Consider the following 21570-nt stretch of genomic DNA (forward strand, 5'->3'; position numbering starts at 1 on the left):
TAAAATGATGCGCAGAAACTCGGTGGTGGTAGGGGTTCCCAACTAGTAAATACGAAACAGTTCCTCGGTCATGGCGAGGAAAGAGGTGAGTATGAGCGTGTCTCATAGCTGGGTGAGTGATGGCCAGCTGGATGTATCATGAAGGATCACAATATCACCGCATATCACCAGAAACACTACGCGGGAGGAAGAGGCGCGGCAGAGTGAAAGGCACAGGTGTGAAACAGTGCTGAAATGTTGTATGAACCGTTACTCTCTCTCTCTCTCTCTCTCTCTCTCTCTCTCTCAGATGATCTAGGAGGGGTTTATGCCTGTGGCTCCTGTTTATTTTATATTCAGTACTTGGATTATAGGAAAATGGTTAAAAGAAAAGAAAAAATCCTACCCTGCAAAATCACGAGATCATTCCCTGCCCAAGAGTAAATATAAATAAACTGAAATACGTACATAATAATAGTAATTATTAGGGGGATTCTTTTTAGTGATAGGCTCAGCTCATATAAAAACTAATGGAAAAAAAATATAATAATATATATATATATATATATATATATATATATATATATATATATATATATATATATATATATATATATATATATATATATATATATATATTAGTCTAGTCCATAAGTGCATGTTAATCTTAAAAGTTTCATGGAAGTCCATACCACAAGGTTATTATTATTCCACTATATGCGCTTGTACTGTGTGCCAAAATTTGACAATCTCTTGCATATTTAAAAGTTGCACAAACATCATTTTTGGTTTCTCTCTTTCACTGATGGCATTCTCAGAACTGAGTACACAAAGTGCACCAAAATGGTGGTTATTAGGGAGTCCCCTCGAGTTTTTCTCAATTGTCCAGCTTCCGATTCCAGGTGTTGTACTTCGCAAGCCGCAATTCTTTCACTTGAGCAGAACCTGCCTTTCCCAGAAAGCTTCAAGAAGACCTGCAAAGCCTGCTGCACCATCTGGACAAGGGCAAGAATCTCTTCCCAGCAGCTGGATTCCAGCATTCAGAAGTTAGAGAAGTTAGTGTGGGAATACTAGGACCTCAAGAAGAGCTAAAAGCAGGGTGACACACAGTTAAGAATTTTCCAGGACTCCCTCAGCAACCTCTTTGACATCAGAGCCAGTAATGCCCTGGCACAGATGACTGTCGAAGAGGATTGTGTGTTTTACCAAATTCAACACAAGGATGTCACTTCCTGCAGCATGTTTGTCCCTGATCTTTTAACAGCAGGGAAGGAGAGTTGGAATTGAGTTCAGGAAGAACAAGAGAAGGCAAGAAGGATGAAGGCAGAGGCCAAGGCAGCTTTATCCTTGGTAGCAGCAACTCAGCTGTCTTCCACGTCCTCCTCTAACCTCAAGTCCCAGGTTGATGAAGACTTCATTCCTACTCCCAGTTGCTTGACACCATTTAGGCAGTGGGAACCAGTTCAAGTGGACCCTCAAGATTGAGAGAACTTCACCCGTAAAGATCTGCTTCTCCCAGACTACACTTGGTATGTGGGGATGTGGACTGTGTGGCCATTCTCAATACTGGCCTGGGCAGTTTCGATAAATTGCTGGTTGTGCTGAAGACAGGAGGAGGCACGAGCAGTGGTGTAGTAGCTCTTGATGGTTGGTCACTCCATCCTCATATTCAAGGCCTGGTCTGGTCTTTGGTATGACCACCTCCAACAGGGGTCTCCACCATGGAGCCTGTGTGCTGATTGAAGAGGGACTTGGGAAAGGACTCATGTGGACAACCTGTCTTCATCATGTCTTGGAGATTGTCCTCTCCACTGTCTTCAAGGTGTCCCCAGCAAGATGTTCTGCAACCACAGATTAGAAGAGCAGTTCTTAGGCATGGTTTCCTACATCCAGCAAGCTGTGAAGGAGCTGCAAGTGTGAGCAGACAACATTAAGTTCCTCAGCCTGAGCCTCCTCTTCTTGAATGGAGTGGGTGACCAGTGGGCCAAATTTTAGACCCCAGGCCCAACCCATCACATGCAGTGGATGGAGAAAGGATTATACATCCTGAAAGTCTTCTCCTTCCTAAGACTAGTTCTGTCTTATTGCCAAGGAGTCACGTATCATCAGATCACTCACTTTTCAACACTTTGATCTACATCTGGTTATGGAACGAGGCTCCACATGGAGTACAGGTCCCCTTCAATGACTAGGAGTTCCTCCAAACCTTTCATGTGTACCCAGACAAAGAGGTCACAGGTGTTGCCAGCACCACCTTTGCACATCATCTCTGGTATTTGGTGGAGCACCTGGTTGGACTGCCATTCTTTGATAAGGACGTGGACATGGTGACGAAGCACAAGACAGTGACTAACTTTGAGTGGAAAAAGAAGCCAAGGTGCCTCCCCAATGCTTGCAAGGAGTCCCAGAGATCAGAGTTGAGCTGGAGGAGTTTGTGACCAAGAGGATGCTGAAGATGTTTAGCATCACTGCTGAGCAGGGGAAGAAGAGGGCAAAATCATCTTTCTTGAAGGAATATCCCAGAATGTGGGAGACAAGCACTTCGTTCCTGGAGGTGAAGTCTGCAGGTTCTTTGAAGGTGGCGAATGATGCAGCAGAAAGAACTTTTAATTATCCAGACCTTCAATGCCTCACTGACCAAGGATGGGGAGCAGAAACAGTACCTTCTCCAGCTCATGGTGGGTCACTGACAGTTCAGGGTTGCCAGATTGGCCTTTTTTTAGGCCAAAAACCTCTCTCTCTCTCTCTCTCTCTCTCTCTCTCTCTCTCTCTCTCTCTCTCTCTCTCTCTCTCTCTCTCTCTCTCTCTCTCTCTCTCTCTCTCTCTCTCTCTCTCTCTCTCTCTCTCTCTCTCTCTCTCTCTAAGCATTAGGCCTAAGAATTTGCATTTTCTTGAATATGTGGCTTAAATATATTCCATTTGGCCACAATAAGCTTACTTGATGTGGTGAGTTCATCCGCCACCTCCAAAAACTTTTTTTTTTTTTTTAAGTAATGTCAAGTGCACATATGTTTTCCCTTTTGTTACCATGGTAATCCATGCAGTTTTTCCCATTTTCTCTTATTGCTATTGAATAACAATAAGAGGAAATTGGACAAATCATCTGAATGATGATGTTGATGACATACAAAGTCCATGGCTGAATTTTGGCTTTTTTTGACTTGTCTGATGTAATTTTAGGCCTCTGTCAACAGTAACCTATGTTTCTGAATAAGCCAGAAGTACGGGTACTGATTATAGAAATACCGTATATTGTGTTGTGATGAGTCAAGTTGGTAAAATAATTTTCCATCCCCCCAAAAGTGATCATTCTGTTTGTATATATTTATTTAGAGTGGGAAAAAAAACATGGTCTAGAGCAGTGCAATCCAACTGCAGACCTGTGGGTCATTTGATTTAGTGTAGTCCATGAACACTCAGTGATCAATTTTATATGAAAAAATACTTAAATTATATTCACCTGTGGTCAAGTGTGTGAAATAATAATGATTAGCTTGTTGTGACATTGCTGCTAGAATAAAATCATGTCTGCAGAGCAAAAATCCTTCTCCATAGTTATAAAGTAGGAATGTATATGGTACAGGTCATGAACACAGCCAATTTTTTGTGCCAAGAATGTTTTTATAACGTTTTGTTAGTATTTTTACATTCACTTGAATGCACCAGTCTCATTTAATTCACATTAAATTAGGGTCAGGGTTTAGATGAGACATCAGCTGTATGGCCTTAGACTTAGTTGCCTAGCATATACCATTATAAGTAACTCTCTTCCACTTTTGGTATTCCCACTTTGGAATTGAATTCGCAGAATTCAATTCCAAATTCTAAAGTTACATTAACACAGTTGCAAATGAGGTCTAAAGTTTATCAAATAAAAACATAGACTTGGCAAAAAGTATCCCTTCATTATTTTTATATTACTATTGAGGAATACTGACATTGTATTACAATATATGCTGTTTTTTCCAGCACCTCCTGATGTCAATCTCAGCACCACCTTAGGGTGGACACACCTCAGCTTAATTAACAAATAGAGAGATGTAGCTTCCACTGGCAACAGGCACTGTGCAGAAGGCAGATTCCCTTGGGCTTCAAGTGCCATATATGACATTTGGTGCCACTCATTCATATATTAAGGAGGTGCTTTGTTTTATTCCTGCTGTGCATATCAAACCATTATATGTTAAGTTTGCATCACATACAGCCAGGATTGTGTTTTTAAGTAAAATTGTATTAATTAAGTACATATCAGAGTTGGTCAAGTATGTTTTTAGTTACATATACATCATCACTAATCTGTTATCATTGAAGTTGTAGAATGCTGGATTAGGGGATTGCCAGATTATAGGTTGAAAAGTTAGAAGGCACTTAACCCAACAGGTAACCACCTCATTCTACCTTTAGAATACCTTGCAAGTCGGTACAAGTTGGTTATTTTTATTTTTATTTATTTTTTTTCAAAAGCTGAACCACATCCTTTATGGGCAGTGTATAGTATTTGCACTTTACACAAGAAGCACTTCCTTTATTCATGACCAGGGCTAAAAGTGAGCAGGTTATTATAATTAGAGCAAAACAAATTGTAATAGTTTGCTTGTTTGTGAGGCAAGTGATGCCACCAAACAAAGGCAACATCTTGGTGTAGCAACTTGTGAAATTTTAAATTATGTTAGCTGAAATTAGTGTCAATTTAGTGATGGAACTGGTTAAGTGATTGCTGGACCAGTGATGATGTACCTGCACCAGCCAATATCCTGCGTCTAATTTTGTGTGTATCCAGTCTCTGCCACTACTTGGATAAGTGGGGTATGATTACATACCTGCTTAGTAGTGCATCATTGTATACCTTCACATCCTTGCCAGTGTCTTCTCAGTGGGTGACAAGTCTCTCAGTTGGGCAGATAAATGTACTCATCTCCCCTTGCCTTCCTCTGTTATACACTGGCTTGTTATGAAGCTAGTGTATAATTATCCTCACCTATCCAGTTGATATGCATTTTTTAAATTTATTTTTCATGAGGAGCTCAAAGTTATTTCAGTTACACATCATTATTATTAATTTGAAGGAATAGTATAGTGATCAGTTAAGTAATGGAATTGCACAATTGATAAAAAAAAATCTTTTTAGTATGTATTGTAATAGTTTTGAATTAGAAAAATATGATGTCTTAACCATGGTTTTTGAGCCAGTAGCTTCCTTTCAACTTCCAGTCTTGTGATACCATAAGAATTTATTGTTCCCATAACCATTCCCCTTTAACTACAATTGTTCGTTGTTTTTCAAATTCTTAAGAACACCTGCTCTTTAAAAAATTGGTGAACATTATTGAAGTTTTTACTTAAGCTCAGCTCACATAAAACTCATCCATAGTTTTACTGCTCATCTTTACTTGCCATTAAACACACAAAAATACTCATGGTTATATCAAATGAAAATACTCATGATTATATCATATGATGTAAAGAATTTCATTATGCTTAAATAAGTACTACAAATTATACTTGTGCACATACATAACTTTGATATCATGTTAGTCATATTCACTCCAATAAATATTTAATTATCATTGCTAAAAACATTCTAAATTGTTAGGGCATACCTATGCTCTTAGAAAATTAAAATTCTTTCACCACTAATTAACTATAACCCTCACTGTGAATAGACCTGTTGAGTGCATGAAATAAGATACAGCTGTCAAAAAAAATTAGGAAGTCCTAGAGAAAACAAAACTACGTAGATTTTAAAGGATTGTTTGTAGCCCTTTTGATTGTAAAAATCTGCCCACAGACTCCATTTATTAATCATTTCACATGGCACATTGTAACTGCAGAATGGTACTGGAGAATTAACAGGAGTGGAGAATGATAGTAGTACCAGATGAGGACAGCAGGATCATCATCAGGAAACTAGCAAGAACTGCATTGTAGAGAAAAATACCTGTGGATAGGTAAATTCACATACCCACAAGCCACTTGCACATGACCTGATGTTACTCCTCTCATCAGCAGACATCAGTGCAAAGTTTGAGGTCTCTCAATGCTGGTACATGTAACACTTTGAAGACAGGCACAGTTTTGAAGTGCATGAGGCACTGGGCCTGTCTAAAGCATTTTTTAATCAAGATCAAGTACTTCTGCTTCCACCTAGGATTGAAGATGGCATTGGTGTTTATTTTTGGCTGGAGCTTCATGGTCCCAATTGCATTCATTGTTGATGCTGGTCAGATTGGCAGGCCTGTAGGTTGTCCACCCCTGCTCTAGCAGTATCTTGCATAGGGATACAGGAGAAAAAAAAAAGTGCAAGAAATGGGGCCAGGGCATTGCCACACCAGTTTGCCACAGTTTCACTCTTGGACTGGAAAACATTCCATTCCATCTAATGCAGGATTTCTTGGCCAGGCTTTGCCATTCTTGGTTTTAAAATTATCCTTCTTGGCTTTAATGTTTATGTTCTGCATGTTAACAGTACGTGTCTATGTCTTAGACAGTTTGTCTAAGATTGCAAAAAATTCAAGACAGGATAATGATTCCTTCCAAAAAATAAGGATAATGAATGATTCATTCCAAAGATTCATTCCAAAAAATAAGACAGGATAAGACATTGTAGAGTGCAAAAGTGTATCATGTAGCCATTTCAGAAAAGCACTGATACATTTCAATGATTAGACTAGGTATAGTCTCTAAGTTAAACACAAGGTGTTGAGAAAAATTTATTATGACAACCCCAAGGTGCTTCAAAGAGATAGGATTATCTTAAGACATGCCCTAAAACCATAATCAGACTCAATCTGTTGATATATATCTTTCCTATATCTATCTTTCTATATCTTTCCTGTAATGTGGGGACCAGAACTACACAGCATAGTCTAGATGAGGTCTGACCAGCGCCAAGTATAACTTTAACATTACTTCCGGCCTTCTACTTTTAACACTCCTAAAAATGAACCCTAGTACCCTATTTGCCCTGTTTCTGGCTTCTATGCATTGTCCCTAGACGGAGTTCAGAGCTAACTATAACTCCTAAATCTTTCTCGTACCCTGTACTTACCAGAGTTTGGTTGTTTAATGTGTACCTATTGTGTGGGTTTCCTCTACCTACGCTAAGTACTTTGCATTTATTGATATCAAATTGCATTTGCCATCTATCCGTCCATTCATTCATTCTAACTAAATCTGCCTGCAAGGCGATGGCATCCGATTCTGACCTAATTAATCTACCTATCTTTGTCATCTGCAAATTTACTAACATCACTACTAATTCCACTATCCAAGTCATTGATATATATTAGAAATAACAATAGCCCTAATACTGATCCCTGTGGCACCCCACTAATTACATGACCCCACTCAGATTTCGAGCCGTTTATTACAACTCTGTCGCCTGTTACTAAGCCATGACCCTATCCAGCCTAATACCTTCCCATCTATCCCATGTGCCTTAACCTTTCTCAGGAGCCTTTGATGGGGTACCTTGTCAAATGCTTTACTAAAGTCCAGATACAAGATATAACATATGTCATTGTTGGTAATTATTATGCTACAAACTCATTAAGTGCCTTTTTTGTCCTCAGTCCCAGCTTTCATGGTACATCCAAGATTATACCAATTATTTTATATTTGTTGGTAATTATTATGCTACAGACTCATTAAGTGCCTTTTTTGTCCTCAGTCCCAACTTTCATGGTACATCCAAGATTATACCAATTAGTTAAGAGTATACCAATTTGGATACAACACTAATTTTGCTTGAATTATTAGAAGAATCAGACCATTTAGAAAATTAATTTGTATGCCAAGTTAAGCAACAGTGTGTTGTTGTTGATATGAATACAACAATTTTACTTGAATTATTAGAAGAATCAGCCCATTTAGAAGATTAATTTGCATGCCAAGTTAAGCAACTGTGTGGTTGACCACTCATGTGAATGTTGTTCACTTTTTAATCAACAGCTTTAACATGTTAATTATGAAACATCCACTAAACACCAATTTATATATATCCACTGCATCAGCAACAAACCTCTGCACCACACTTCACTGCATCAACAGCTTCAACACGTTAATTATGAAACACATCCACTACACTAAACACCAATTTATGTATATCCACTGCATCAGCAACAAACCTCTGCCACACCACCCTTCTCTGCACCAACACCAACAAACCTCTGCACAACTCATGTTTTCCAGTATTCAACAGCTTCCTCTAACTACAAGATCCACAATGCAAATCTGATGGGGGAAATTGTGAAGCTATTGCTATAACTTATTTATACTTCAAATAAATATAAATTATTAATTAAATAAATGCAAATTATACTTCAAATAAATGCAAATTATACTTCAAACAAGTGCAAATTATACTTCAAATAAGTGCAAATTATACTTCAAATAAATGCAAATTATTCTCCAGAATACATTTTCTTTTTGCATTAATAATTTGATGATTGCTTATTTCGTATACTGGCTAGAGATGTTCTTGCCTTTAGCCCCTGTCAACCTGAAGCACTGGGTGTTCATCACACATCCCATGCATGGGATCATGTCCTTGAGCCTGCACTTGTACCTCCAAAGCAGTACTGTCACCAATGTAGCATGGCATGGCAGGTAAAAATTTGGTTTTCATATAGCTCTGTATTATCACAATATGACAACAGTTACATGTTAAAGCAATGACAAAATTTGCAACCGAAATAAGGAGTTGGCTATAGTGGACTAGATGCATCTTGTACGTAGGATAGAGCTGGATAGTGATGAGAGGGACACAAACACTGAGTATGAATTTAGCAGTCCCATCATCAAGGATACTGCAGGCTGGGTAGCCTAGCCTGGAGTTGGGTCCTCAGCAACCCTATTGAGAAGTTCATTACCTGATCGATTTCTCATTATGAAGTACCACATAACAGGGTATTGTAAGATTAATTTACAGTGTATAGTGGGAAAAGCACAGAATTACAAGTAGAAACTATTGTTTTTATACATCTGTATCTGGAAAAGGCCACCTGGAAAAGGCCACAAGTGCTAGAAAACTAAAATACTGTTAATTTAGGATGTAAAAATACAATTGCACTATAAGTCAAAGATGCAACACCTTGATTGTCAAGTGGAGAGAGGGAGAAAGTGAAACCTTGTTGGATTACACCACTGTGGATAGGAGCAGATACTGTGGTTGTAAAAAGAATCCCTATAAAATAGAACATACTTTCCAACAGAAGAGTGCAAGCAGTAAACTAACAAATTTTGGTTTGGCGTCATTCCCTGTAGCACAGTCCCTACCAACGAAGCATCGAGGTTCCAAGAATGGTTGTCATTTTACAGTTCAAATTTCTTTGATACTCCTTTTCTAATAGTTGTCCAGAAATGGAATAACAAGGAAGCAATATACAACAAATATAGACCAGCAACATGCAAAGAATCAAGTAGTCTACCCGTTGTCATGTGCAGTACTGCCCAAAAGGGATTTTACCAAATTCACGAAACCACAAAGCATACGGTTGGAAAATTACCAGCCATGGTGCGTTCATTTTGAGGAAATTTGTTAGAGCAAAATTTTCCTAGTGTGTTATTGTTAGTTGTATACAAAGACGTTTGACGTAGCTGTAAGGATATGCGAAGATTGGGATAAGAAATTATTGGCTATAGTTAAATTGGTTAAATTTTATTATATTACGCGAGCTTAGGGTATCAACCACTTCGCAGCCACTTCACACCTCCCATAATTACATCCAAGAGAAAAACTCTGCTCGATATTACTGCGGGAACTAACGGTAGCTCTCTCTCTCTCTCTCTCTCTCTCTCTCTCTCAGCCACAACAGCCTTGTAAGAACTCACTCACTCTCTCCACAACAGCCTTGTAAGAACAAAGAACTCTCAGGATAACTCTTCAACTAGAATAAAAGAAAAGAACCGTTAATCTTGTAAACAAAGCAACGGTAGAGGAAACGGTTGCTAACAGGAATGGGTACCCAATACCTGCGGTCGGAAGTGAGGTCATGAATCACTTAACACCCATTTCCACGTATGTATGCATACTTCCTCCACGCACATTTCCGCATTTAGTTGGGTAGGTAAAGTTACTTTTCCGAGGGTCTCTGAAAAAAATATGGTAGTTATAAGCACCGCAAAACATTAATTGCACACACACACACCTGCCAGTGAAACCCTTAACTGCTAACGCACTGTGAGACAGTCACAACACCTACCACGGGAATCCTCAACACTACTTCTCGCCCAAATTAAATCTTTGCTCGTCTCTCTGGATTACACTCAGCAGTGGTTGAAATGCTCTTAAATGCTCTCATCTAGCGAGTTAACTAGTTGACACCATCCGCAACTACCGTCCAGGCGAGCTTCCTCTCTTAACACGTCACAAATCCCGCTTCTGCCACTTGCTTTTGAGTAAAAAATTAAGCCCTACATGAAAACCTTGACCCAATGACGACGTAAATATAGCTTCTTATAGATCTATTACGCATTGTGTATCAAAATAATTTTCACTGTATGTAAGTAGAACTAAGCACAATAACGTAGTCCAAGCATCTTCTGCCCTTTAATACAAACTTGGGGACTGAATAAACAATCACCAATATATACTCCTAACGCAAATAAGGGTATTCATTACACTTAACCTGGAGATTTTTACCAATTCCAGCTCACCCGTCATCGCATACCAACACTAACTGGATTAAACCTTTATTAATCTGCTTAATTTGATACGTTTTTTTTTTTCTTAGTAACTATATTTACGTATATTTACTCTTAGTAATTATAATACGTGGAAATAGAAATGCAATGTTTCATACGAAGACACGTGTAGCCCTGATGGTTTCTCACCTTATTTCCTTGTTCTTGCTGGCAGTTTCGCTTATTTTAAGTTCAGTTTTCCTTATTATATCCTTATTCTTTTCAGTTATTTCACCTAACTGCTCCATTAAAATCAGTACTACTACACAAAACTATTACTTATAATAATCAATACCGACGTGCTGGTGAATCAGCGACACCTTAGCATTCGTTTACGTCATCAAATTGTTTATAACTTGATCTGTCTCTAGAACACCTGCGAATACAAGTGACTGTAGACAAATCACCACACCGTGATCGTACACCGCACCGCACTCAGATCGCTTCATCTCCTGCCGCTACACAACCTCTGTTTAATATTTCCCACATAACACACTACACCGCGACCTATCAAGAAATCTTACATGGCCGCCAGCCAATATCAGACAATTGACCAACCAAGCTACAGTGGACTTTATAGATAACATTACTTACTTTGAACCACTCCTGCCATCACTAACGTGGAATACCCCGCAGCGGCCGCTCACAAACTCCTTCCACGTCGCCCAACTCCCTTCTGCCACTCCTTTCCTTAGTGTGGCGGACATACTATGTTGAAAAATTCAAACCCTCGAACCATCGGTGAAACAGTATCGATTATGAAATATGTTAGTTTGGTGTGATATTACACAGCCTGCCTACTACATAATATTTGTTAATATTTTATGTGCAGAAATGTAGTGAAGGAAGCTTCTGGCCAATACAGGAAATTTTGGTATAGCTGTACGAACAGTGTGGAGCAGTTAATTCAGGTAAATACTGAATAAGTGGTCACTAACACGGTACAATTGTTATTGCATCACCACCGCAATTAGACGGAAAGCAGCAACATCCAGGCATCATTCCCACCACAACACTCTCGCAATACATTCCCACCGCAACACTTAAGAGATGGCAGCTGTCATAAAATGCAATCCCACAGTCAGACAAAAAATCCCACGCCACACCGCTAATCACGTGTCAAACTTTGTCACGTGTGCGGAATTACTTCATAAAAAGTTTGGGATTAAGACGTAAGAGATTCTACGTGCGTTGTAGTTTGGGAAGGTTATGGTCAGTTAATATATATATATATATATATATATATATATATATATATATATATATATATATATATATATATATATATATATATATATATACACACACACACACACACACACACACACACACACACACACACAAGTGATAACTTGTACTACAATGAGGTGCTTAACATAGAATCAGACTAATCATCTCATTTTCAGTTCACTTGGTTTGTAATTTACTACATTATACTCGCACACAATATTTAGTGAGCTACATACAAAGCTGCTAATGATTACGAAACCAATCTGTTCTATATGTAAAAGTGCTGTTTTGCCTTCCTATCTCCTTCCCGCCGGCACAAGCTTACCTAGAATGAGATGAATCTGCAATCCCAGACTATTTGAGTCCATTTTGCTCCCAAACATTAGTGCTCTCGTTGCCAGACAGTGAATGACCGCGGTAACGAGTCCAAACAAGCAGCCATATCAGTGTCAAGATCATTACCTGACGCAGAGGTTATGTTTGTGGAGCGTCGGATGATTTCAAAATAACACACGTAGACCAATCAACTTACTCACTTGCACTTCAAACTTATAAGCAGTTTTCTGAAATTTTCAAGAATTTAAGTTTCTCAAGCTTAACCTGCATATCATCATACTTGTGTGTGTGTGTGTGTGTGTGTGTGTGTGTGTGTGTGTGTGTTGTTGTTGTTGTTGTTGTTGTTGTTGTTGTTGTTGTTGTTGTTTTACTCTATGTGAAATAAAATAAAAAAAAAATGCTAAATATATATTTTGATTATGTTTATTTTGACTTTGAAGCTCAAATTCAGAACTATCAATAATGATGATAAGAGAGAGCAAGGGATGAGGGAGAGGAAAAGGCGAGAGGTAAAGTGTACTATGGTGCTATGAACGAGACCAAAAGACCCAGTATCAAAATAACCACTGAATTACACATTAATCATGAGGATGATTAGGTAGTTGGCACAGACGTGTGACTAGTTACGACTTGGGCTTTAATCCTTCGCCGTTTCACTGTCGACACAAGGAACATTCTATATAATTAATTTGTTCATTGTTTGATTAAATTAGAGGTATTTATGCAGCTTTTAAAGGATTACTATAGATAACCAACAAAAGTTTAGATCTTTCTTAGGCTGTTTGCTTATGCTACTGTACTTTGCATGAACTACAGGTAGAAGTGGAAGCACAGTGGAAGACTCTTACAAGTAATCATGGCAATTCTCTTATTCTCTTATTCACTTTGTTGCCTCTTTTTGTACCTTGCAGGGCATTGTCTCTGCCACGAGTGTGGCTGGGTACCGATGCCACAAATATTGACATAAGTTCAGCGGATTCCATATCAAACAGAAAGTAACTTGGACTAGTGGACTGTAATTCTTCCGTAAAGACCAAATAAAGCCAGGAATGCGGTGAGTGGAGGTAGTTGCTAGATACTGCTGTTTTGTGGGAAGCTTTTGGCATATGACCTTACTACTCCGGGCAAGTGTTCGAGGGGTTGTTACAAACCTAATATATATATATATATATATATATATATATATATATATATATATATATATATATATATATATATATATATATATATATATATATATATATATATATATATATATTTATTTATTTATTTATTTATTTATTTATTTATTATTATTATTATTATTATTATGATTTTTTTTTTTTATAATATGATATTACTACTTTAGACAATTGTTCAAGGGGTTGTTACAAAATTAAGAGGAAACTTACGACCCCTATCATCAAACAACAATTCTGGAAAACCTTGTCCGGTAGAACATTTTAGTGATAGTTCCTTGGGGATTGCACTGCAGGTAAAGGGCGACAGGTTCACTAGATGAGTTGACCCTAAGACACTTCATAATAACATCAGGGGAAAGCTATTTAAATCTCTTATTACGATAATGGCTCCTGGTTGGCATGTTAGTGGCTACAATTAATGTAAGTGAACGCAGCTGTGCAAGACCATAAAAATAACCCACCCCCGCCGACCCTGCGACGAGGCCTGGGGTCTTTCTGGATGACGGCTCAGCCAACTATCTCTGGCAACACACGCACACACACCGCGAACCCTCTAGGCTAGGTCACATTTATGACGTTTTTATCGAGATAGGCGAAATCCTTAGCTTCATAGACGTCAATATACTCCACTATTACATACTGCACTCCAGTTTACGAGGCTCAGTTTGTCAAGAGAGCGGTGGTGAATACACTGGTTATGGACTTGGGACCATATTCTGAAACGCTTCTGCGCCTCATATCGACTACTCTCAAAAGGCTCTAGTTGAAATTGGACGGATTTTTAAGAATGTTTTTACCGTTCAAATGATTTCTATCTTATTAAGAGAAGAAACACTCTTGAGAACCTGACTAATCACCTCTGCGGCCTTCGAAAATGGCCGTAATGAGAGACCGAAGCGTTTCAGAATACTAGGCTTAGATTCTGGAGGATATCTTCACTTTTTATTGAATTATTGTTGGCTTCGTAAAGGAAAGCGTTCACTAAAACCTTCACAAATGGTAAGTACGCTATGTATACAGTAATGTGCCAAAATATTATACAGATCGGCGAGGAGCAGTAATTGTAAAAGATTAAGCTACTTTTTTATCAATAATCTCGTACCAAGAAATCAAGTATACATATAATTAAGTTTAAAGGTTAATTCACGCCAAAATAACGGATCTTCTAATGATGGCCTTGGCTGACCGCAAGGCGTAGGGTGGAAAAAGATGTATCCTCAAGCCCTTTGCTCTTTCCAGTACAACAGTATGTAGGGGTAGAAAAAGTTACCTGCCTTTTGCGGTACGTGGGCGGCTGACTCCATTCGGTACAAGTAACATGCAAAGGAGACAAGTATAGGGAAGAAGGGGAGCCAGGAGTAGAGGGTAATAGTGATGAAGTGATGGAATAGAGGATAATAGTGACGTAGGGAAGAAGTATAGGATAACAGTGATAAAAAAAAAAAGATAATAGTGGTGAAAGGAAGGAGTGGAAGGTAATAGTGAAGAAGGGAAGGAGCAGAGGATGATAATGAAAAAAGGGAAGGAGTAGATGATAATTATTATGAAGGGAAGGAATAGAGGATGATAATGAAAAACGGAAGGAGTAGAGGATAGTAGTGGTGAAGAGAAGCATATAATAATAGTGGTGAAGGAGAGTAGATGATAGTGATGAAGGAGTAGAGGATAACAATGATAAAGGGAAAGAATTAGAGGATAATACTGATGAAGGAAAAGAAGTAGAGGAAAACAGTGAAGAAGGGAAGGAGTAGTGAATAATAATGATGAAGGGAATGATGAGGGAAGGAATAGAGGATAACAGTGATAAAAGGTGAGAAAAAAAAAGGAATAGTGGGTAAGAATGCATGAGAAAAGGAAAAGGGTAACAGAAAAGAATATATGGAAAAGTAAAGGGGAAGGAGGAGGATGGGAAACAAGGAGAATGGTAATATGAAAGTCGCTTAACACTATTGCATCTTCATCTAGTCTTCCTTGTGTTCTCCTTTCACATCTTCCCTCACTCTCTTCCTTTCCTGCTCATTACTGCGCGGGTAGAAGCCAACCGGACACGCTAAGTGAGAAATGACTGTTCAGGCAGCTTTCGTTCGGCACCTTTTCGTTGTCTTCTCACCCCCCCCCCACACATTGTCCATACCGTCATATTTCTACACCAGCAAGCATTTATATATATTTTTCCCTAACAAACAACTGGCTACCGTTTCTGTCATTATCATTATTTAAACCACTCTTATTGACTCAGCTTTTGTTCAGTACCTTCTCTTTGTCTTCACAGCTCCGCGACTCCATACCTACACTATTACGTAAACCACATTACCACACCAACAAACATTTACATTTACTTTTCCTAGCAAACAAAAAACAACCCCTCTTTCCATTCTTTCGTAGTATAGTTAGTTTTCCTCCAATAGTATAGTTAATGTGGTGAAATATCATTAAATAAAACAGCCTAGTTAAGACGTAAAGATTTGTTGCCACTTAAAATTAATTTATGCACTAGTATACTAAAACCAATATTGTTAATCAGCCCTAAAGAACTGTGTGTAGAAAATTGTCTCACTTACTTAGAACCTTATAGAGGTGAGTGTTCCTTGCATACTGTGAGTGGAGGAAAGCAGGCTGGCAAGTGATTATCTAACCCTATAGCCTTGTGAGTCCCAAGTCTGTTCAGCAACGCCACCACACACTTTCCAGGGATCATCGTTCGCCACCAAGGGCAAGTATCCGCCAGGGACCTTCAAGGAACCTGTTGGAATAGGAAGAAAAAGAAGTAGGATGAGGACAAAATCAACTCATTGTTACAATTGTTCATATAACTCATTTACTTTGGAAGAGAGAGAGAGAGAGAGAGAGAGAGAGAGAGAGAGAGAGAGAGAGAGAGAGAGAGAGAGAGAGAGAGAGAGAGAGAGAGAGAGAGAGAGAGAGAGAGAGAGAGAGAGAGAGAGAGAGAGAGAGAGAGAGAGAGAGAGAGAGAGAGAGAGAGAGAGAGAGAGAGAGAGAGAGAGAGAGAGAGAGTGAGAGAGAGAGAGAGAGAGAGAGAGAGAGAGAGAGAGAGAGAGAGAGAGAGAGAGAGGAGAGAGAGAGAGAGAGAGAGAGAGAGAGAGAAAGGGTTGTAGTGAGAGAGAGAGAGAGAGAGAGAGAGAGAGAGAGAGAGAGAGAGAGAGAGAGAGAGAGAGAGAAAGGGTTGTAGTGAGAGAGAGAGAGAGAGAGAGAGAGAGAGAGAGAGAGAGAGAGAGAGAGAGAGAGAGAGAGAGAGAGACGAAAAAGTTAGACCTTTCCTATTGATTATGTGACGCAGTTGTTGGTAAGTAAAAATACATATAGGGAGGAAAAGGAGTAATATTGGAGCTAAGAAAAACTTGATTGTTCTCATTGATTATATAATGCAGGTGTTTGAGGTATAATTTAACGCGGTAAAGGCTGCACCGCTGAGCTGGCTGGAAGTGGGCGTCCAACAAAGCTTCTTGGTAGAGACTGTGTGCACTCCGTAGATTTGAACAGAGAGCCCGTATTCTGAAACCCTTTGGTCTCGCTGCTTTCAAAGTCTACAGTGATAATACTCAGCTTCTCACGGGTCTTTTTTTTTTTTTTTTTTTTTTGTTCACTGATGTAGAGTAGTCACTGAATTATCACGTGTCATAAAGATAACACCGAAAATGGCAATAATTCCCACTATAACCTGTCGGATGTCGTAGTAGAGCGCGGGACGTCTCAGCAGGCGACCCGCGGACTCTGCCGTTGCCAGCCGTACAATAGGGAGAGAGGGGAAACTGACGTCACAGACATACAAGCCAGAAACCCTTCACACCTTTCACCTTTTCGCTAACCTCAATTTCATCCCAGTTAATTTCGATGGTACAAGATATGTTTTTTTTTTTTTTTTTCTTTTCTATTTGTTTATTATTGTTATTGTTATTTATCTTTTTATTTTTATTTTTTTATTTTTTACCAAATGAGAGTATGAACAAATAGTGTTATTGTTAGATTCCATTGAAAGTGTATAATGCATTCCAAGTTGTAATTTTGAAAAATTATAGATGCCTGTATACAGGAAAAAGGAAATTAATTAGCATTTATTTATTTATTTATTTATTTATTTTAATGGACTAAGAGTATGAAGAAATGGTTTTATTGTACTGTTTTATTCAGAGTTTGTTTTGATTTATCGTCTCAAAACTGAACCTACATCACCATTTTGAAGACAACTAGTGTGTTCACCTACACATTCGTCATTCATTTATTCACTACCCATTTGCGAAACACAATTAAAATATACTTAAACTTCTTTGATAAGACGCACCTAAATATTGAAAAAGAACCTGCTCAGCAAACTTTTCCTACTTTTCTCTTTTCACTTTTTCCCTTTTTGCGAGCAGACCCGAACAACTCTTGTGTACACCCAATACTTTTAACAACGACGTAATGGTGGGACCAAAAAAATGAATGCCTGGGGTCCCGCAGCAAGAAGTGGGAAGGGAGGGATACAAGGCAGGCAAGGAAAAGGCGGTGGTGAGACTCAAGGTAGTAAAAGAAGAAACAACGGTACTTACTTCACTTCATGCCACTTCACTTGAACGAGCGTTGTTATTACATTGCCAAGACAATCAGGCTGGAAGTGTTCATCGTACACCAACAGACCTGCTTTTTTTCTTTACTTGATTTCAGTTTATTCACTTTCAGTTTGTTCACTTCATTTATTTAAGTCTATTCTTTTATGTATTAATTTTTAGTTTTATTTTTGTGTCTGTAATTCATCCAAGGTCTTAAGGATCACGTTATGTGTGTGTGTGTGTGTGTGTGTGTGTGTGTGTGTGTGTGTGTGTGTGTGTGTGTAGGTAAGCATTCCATCTATAATTAATGACAAGTAAATTCACATCTACCGACTTGAATGTGGACACACACACACACACACACACACACACACACACACACACACACACACACACACACACACACACATTTACTTTCGTGTACAGAACCTGAATGTCACATTAACTTTAGTTCTATAGTTTTCCTCGCATTTTTTCATCCTCTACGAAATCAAATCGACCAAGGAAGCACCCTACATATATTTGTTTCTCAAGGTTCATTATGGTAGCATTCACTGTCCGCAAAACCAAATGAGTGACATCTTACATAGTGGTGATTAATAACGCATGTAATGAAAGCACTGCAACCTTCATTACAAATTCAAGCAAAATAAACGCCCTAGTTGAAATCCCATAAAATGAGCGTGAAATGCTATTGTATATAAGAAAACTAACGCATAATTTAAGTAAAGACAACTCAGAAGGATACGTTTACAGCAAAAGTGAAGTAAAAGTAAATCAGTGAAATACTACAGGACTTAAGTAAAGGTGACCAGAGAAAAAATAATGTGTGTGTCATAATATAGATAAAAGTAAACATTTGTTCGGTCAAAAAACAGACAGGATCGTGACGTCGTGCTCTGCTTGGCTCCTGCTGGTGGCTCTGAGTGGAGGCTTCGCGCTGTGATGGCTGGGCGAAGCTGTGCAGTGTTTTCAGAGGCATGGCATTTCCAACGGTGCTCGGATGGAGAATATGCGTCTCGATAACTGTGAGTGGTGTCAGCAATTCATGTCAAGTCCAACTCATCACTCGCCAACACTTTGATTTCTCCTCAGTCCTAAACCACAAATATACACGAATACGTACAATATAATCCCCACTTTTTTTTCCTCATATATATATATATATATATATTTTTTTTTTTCTATCTCCGTTTTTTATTGTTTTCTTTTCCTCTTTTATTCTTTTTAATTACCCACGATGCTGAGTGACGGTAAGACAGCTAAAAAGACTCTGATCAAGCTGGGTAACTGCATTTTTTTTTCTTCAGCTGAACTATTATGACTCATTATTACGCAGTCATATTTCACCTCAGTGTCATTTATGTGATGAGTTCATATTAAAATCATAATCGTTAAACCAGTAATCTTCATCAATCACTTCAGCTGTGTATCTTTTTTCTGTTATCTTTAAGTCGATGCGATGCTCCTTGTCAGTTAGTATGTGTTTCTCAATTGGAGGAGCGCCCTTCCTAGTCCTGCACGAAGTTCTGAGTCATCAACCATCGGTCACGTGACACGCAGCATACCGGCAATGGTTTGGGTAAAATAAACTCGCACGTCCGAATGAAGAGGAAGCAAATTATCACCTTTGTAACGTCTCTAACAATAAAATAATATTTCTTGGATTTTATCATTATTATTATTATTATTATTATTATTATTATTATTATTATTATTATTATTATATAGCCGTTCTCATATTAAGGACTTTGAAGATGTAAAAAAAAAAAAATCAAATCAAAATAAACGGAACTAGCATTTTTCCAAGACTACAATGTTTTTTTTTCCTATTTCAGCAACAAGTATTCATGGAAGCACGATCCTCGCCTAGACCTTAGACACCAAGGACAAAAGGAGAACCTGGACTTGCTGCCACTTTATTTATCTATTCTTTTTAAGTATTTAGTTTGATGATACATTCCGGATTCGCTCTTGCTGAACGAAAACTTATAAGAGCCAGACATTATATTATCAAACACTCGGGACTTTCGTCACGACTAGATATGATTAATAAGGTTTAATCAAGCTTTCACAAAAGTTCTTATATTGCTTAAGTAGAACTCTTGTTAAATCATCACTAAAAACTTGAAAACAACATTGAAAACCCTCAATAACTTCCACTACAGCCTGCTAAAAGTTGTCGAGGTAAGACGGCCGAAACATATTAATACAGACCAAGTTTTACATAAATGTCTGCATTGTACAGTGTGATATTCCAGATATCACAGTTCCCCTTGCGTCCCTGACTGAGTAGTAGTTATCCTCCACTGTAGGTTCAGAGGCCAAGGCTGGGGTGTCGAGCGCAGAGGTACAGCAACACGTAGCTTGGGAAATGCAGAGATGTGAGTCTATTCGGAGGTGAGAGGATAGCTTTAACAACGAGACCTCTTGATGCTAGTAAATTTTAAAACGCTTTGCTCTCTCGTTAGGACTATTTTCAGAGGCTACAGAGGTGATCAGTTAGGTCCTTATTTTTTTTTTTATTCATAATGCAGAATACTTATTAAATTATCACCAAAATCATGCAAATATCCTTGAAACTTCCATTAGAACCTGTTGTAAGTAGTCGAGCTTAAGACGCCGATGTGTTTCAGAGTGCAGTCCTTTTGTTTCTTGAGCTATTCATTTGAAGTTTATATATATCTGTCAGTACCGCTTTGTGCATTGTAGTGATTACTAGAATACTTCTTTGCATTTTGTCTCCAGTGTTCAGGCACTTTAATAAAGCTCCTTTGTATAGTTGTGCTTAAAAAAAGTCGTCACTATGCTGGTGGATATACACAGGAATCTATTATTAACTGTTCGTGTCCCTTTTCAAAACTTCACAGCATTCCTTGCCGTTAGGGAAAATAGAAAAAAATATATATATCTTTTGCAAGACATAACATCTCTAACGGGAGATGCCCGGTACTCAGGTAGGTGAATTTAAGGGCTTACGTAATTACAGTTGACATACGAACACAAGGAATCCATTCAGACGGTGCGGCTATCCTCAATATGTCCGTGCGATGCAATACTGTTGCCATAGAGACCCACGAAAATAAAAAAATAAGGGAAAGAAAGGAGAAAGTTCAGATAATATAACGAAAAATATAGCAGATATGAAACTGTGAACCGAAAGAAGCAACAGATGAAATATTATTGGAATAGAAACTCAAGAAAATTAATAATAGGGAGAGAAATGGAATAGAAAAGAGATAAAAAAAAAAATGCAGTAGATACAAAATTGTCAACTGGAAGAAACAACAGAGGAAGAAAGAGTGGAGACAACATATTCATGATTAAAAACAGGAAAGAAACAATCGATGACGCCGTGACCTTCACGCGACCGCCTAACTGGATTCCAGTTTCAGGCAACAAGTGAAAAAAAAAAAAAACAAGACAATAATTCTCACTATCTGACCTTCCGCCTTCCTTTTTTTTTTTTTACTACGTCTTCGCGCGCCATCTATCACCTGTCAACCTACACACATCGAAAATTAAGGAAAAAAAAATCCCTGTAAAAAAATCTTTCTTCCTAGTATCGAACAGATTTGTAGAATTATATTGACAAATTTCATAAACTTCCGGAG

The 21570-nt window shown here is 38.3% G+C and overlaps 2 long non-coding RNA genes across 3 annotated transcripts in view; one reads left to right on the top strand and one right to left on the bottom strand.

Moving 5' to 3' along the window:
* Positions 1-11872, top strand: LOC135105557 (uncharacterized). Its single transcript, XR_010270907.1, has 3 exons — positions 1-216; positions 938-2657; positions 3949-11872. It is a non-coding gene; the product is annotated as an uncharacterized LOC135105557 (long non-coding RNA).
* Positions 9930-21570, bottom strand: part of LOC135105556 (uncharacterized) — an 18087-nt gene continuing 6446 nt past the window's right edge. Inside the window, exons 2-5 of one of the 2 annotated variants that reach the window (XR_010270905.1) lie at positions 15971-16152; positions 12218-12455; positions 11257-11370; positions 9930-10070 (exon numbers count right to left, since the gene is read on the bottom strand). This is a non-coding gene — a long non-coding RNA (uncharacterized LOC135105556). The remainder of the gene's footprint in view (positions 10071-11256; positions 11371-12217; positions 12456-15970; positions 16153-21570) is intronic. The other variant, XR_010270906.1, reaches the window with a different exon arrangement.

This window comes from Scylla paramamosain, chromosome 12 (assembly GCF_035594125.1).
Source record: "Scylla paramamosain isolate STU-SP2022 chromosome 12, ASM3559412v1, whole genome shotgun sequence".
NCBI lineage: Eukaryota > Metazoa > Arthropoda > Malacostraca > Decapoda > Portunidae > Scylla > Scylla paramamosain.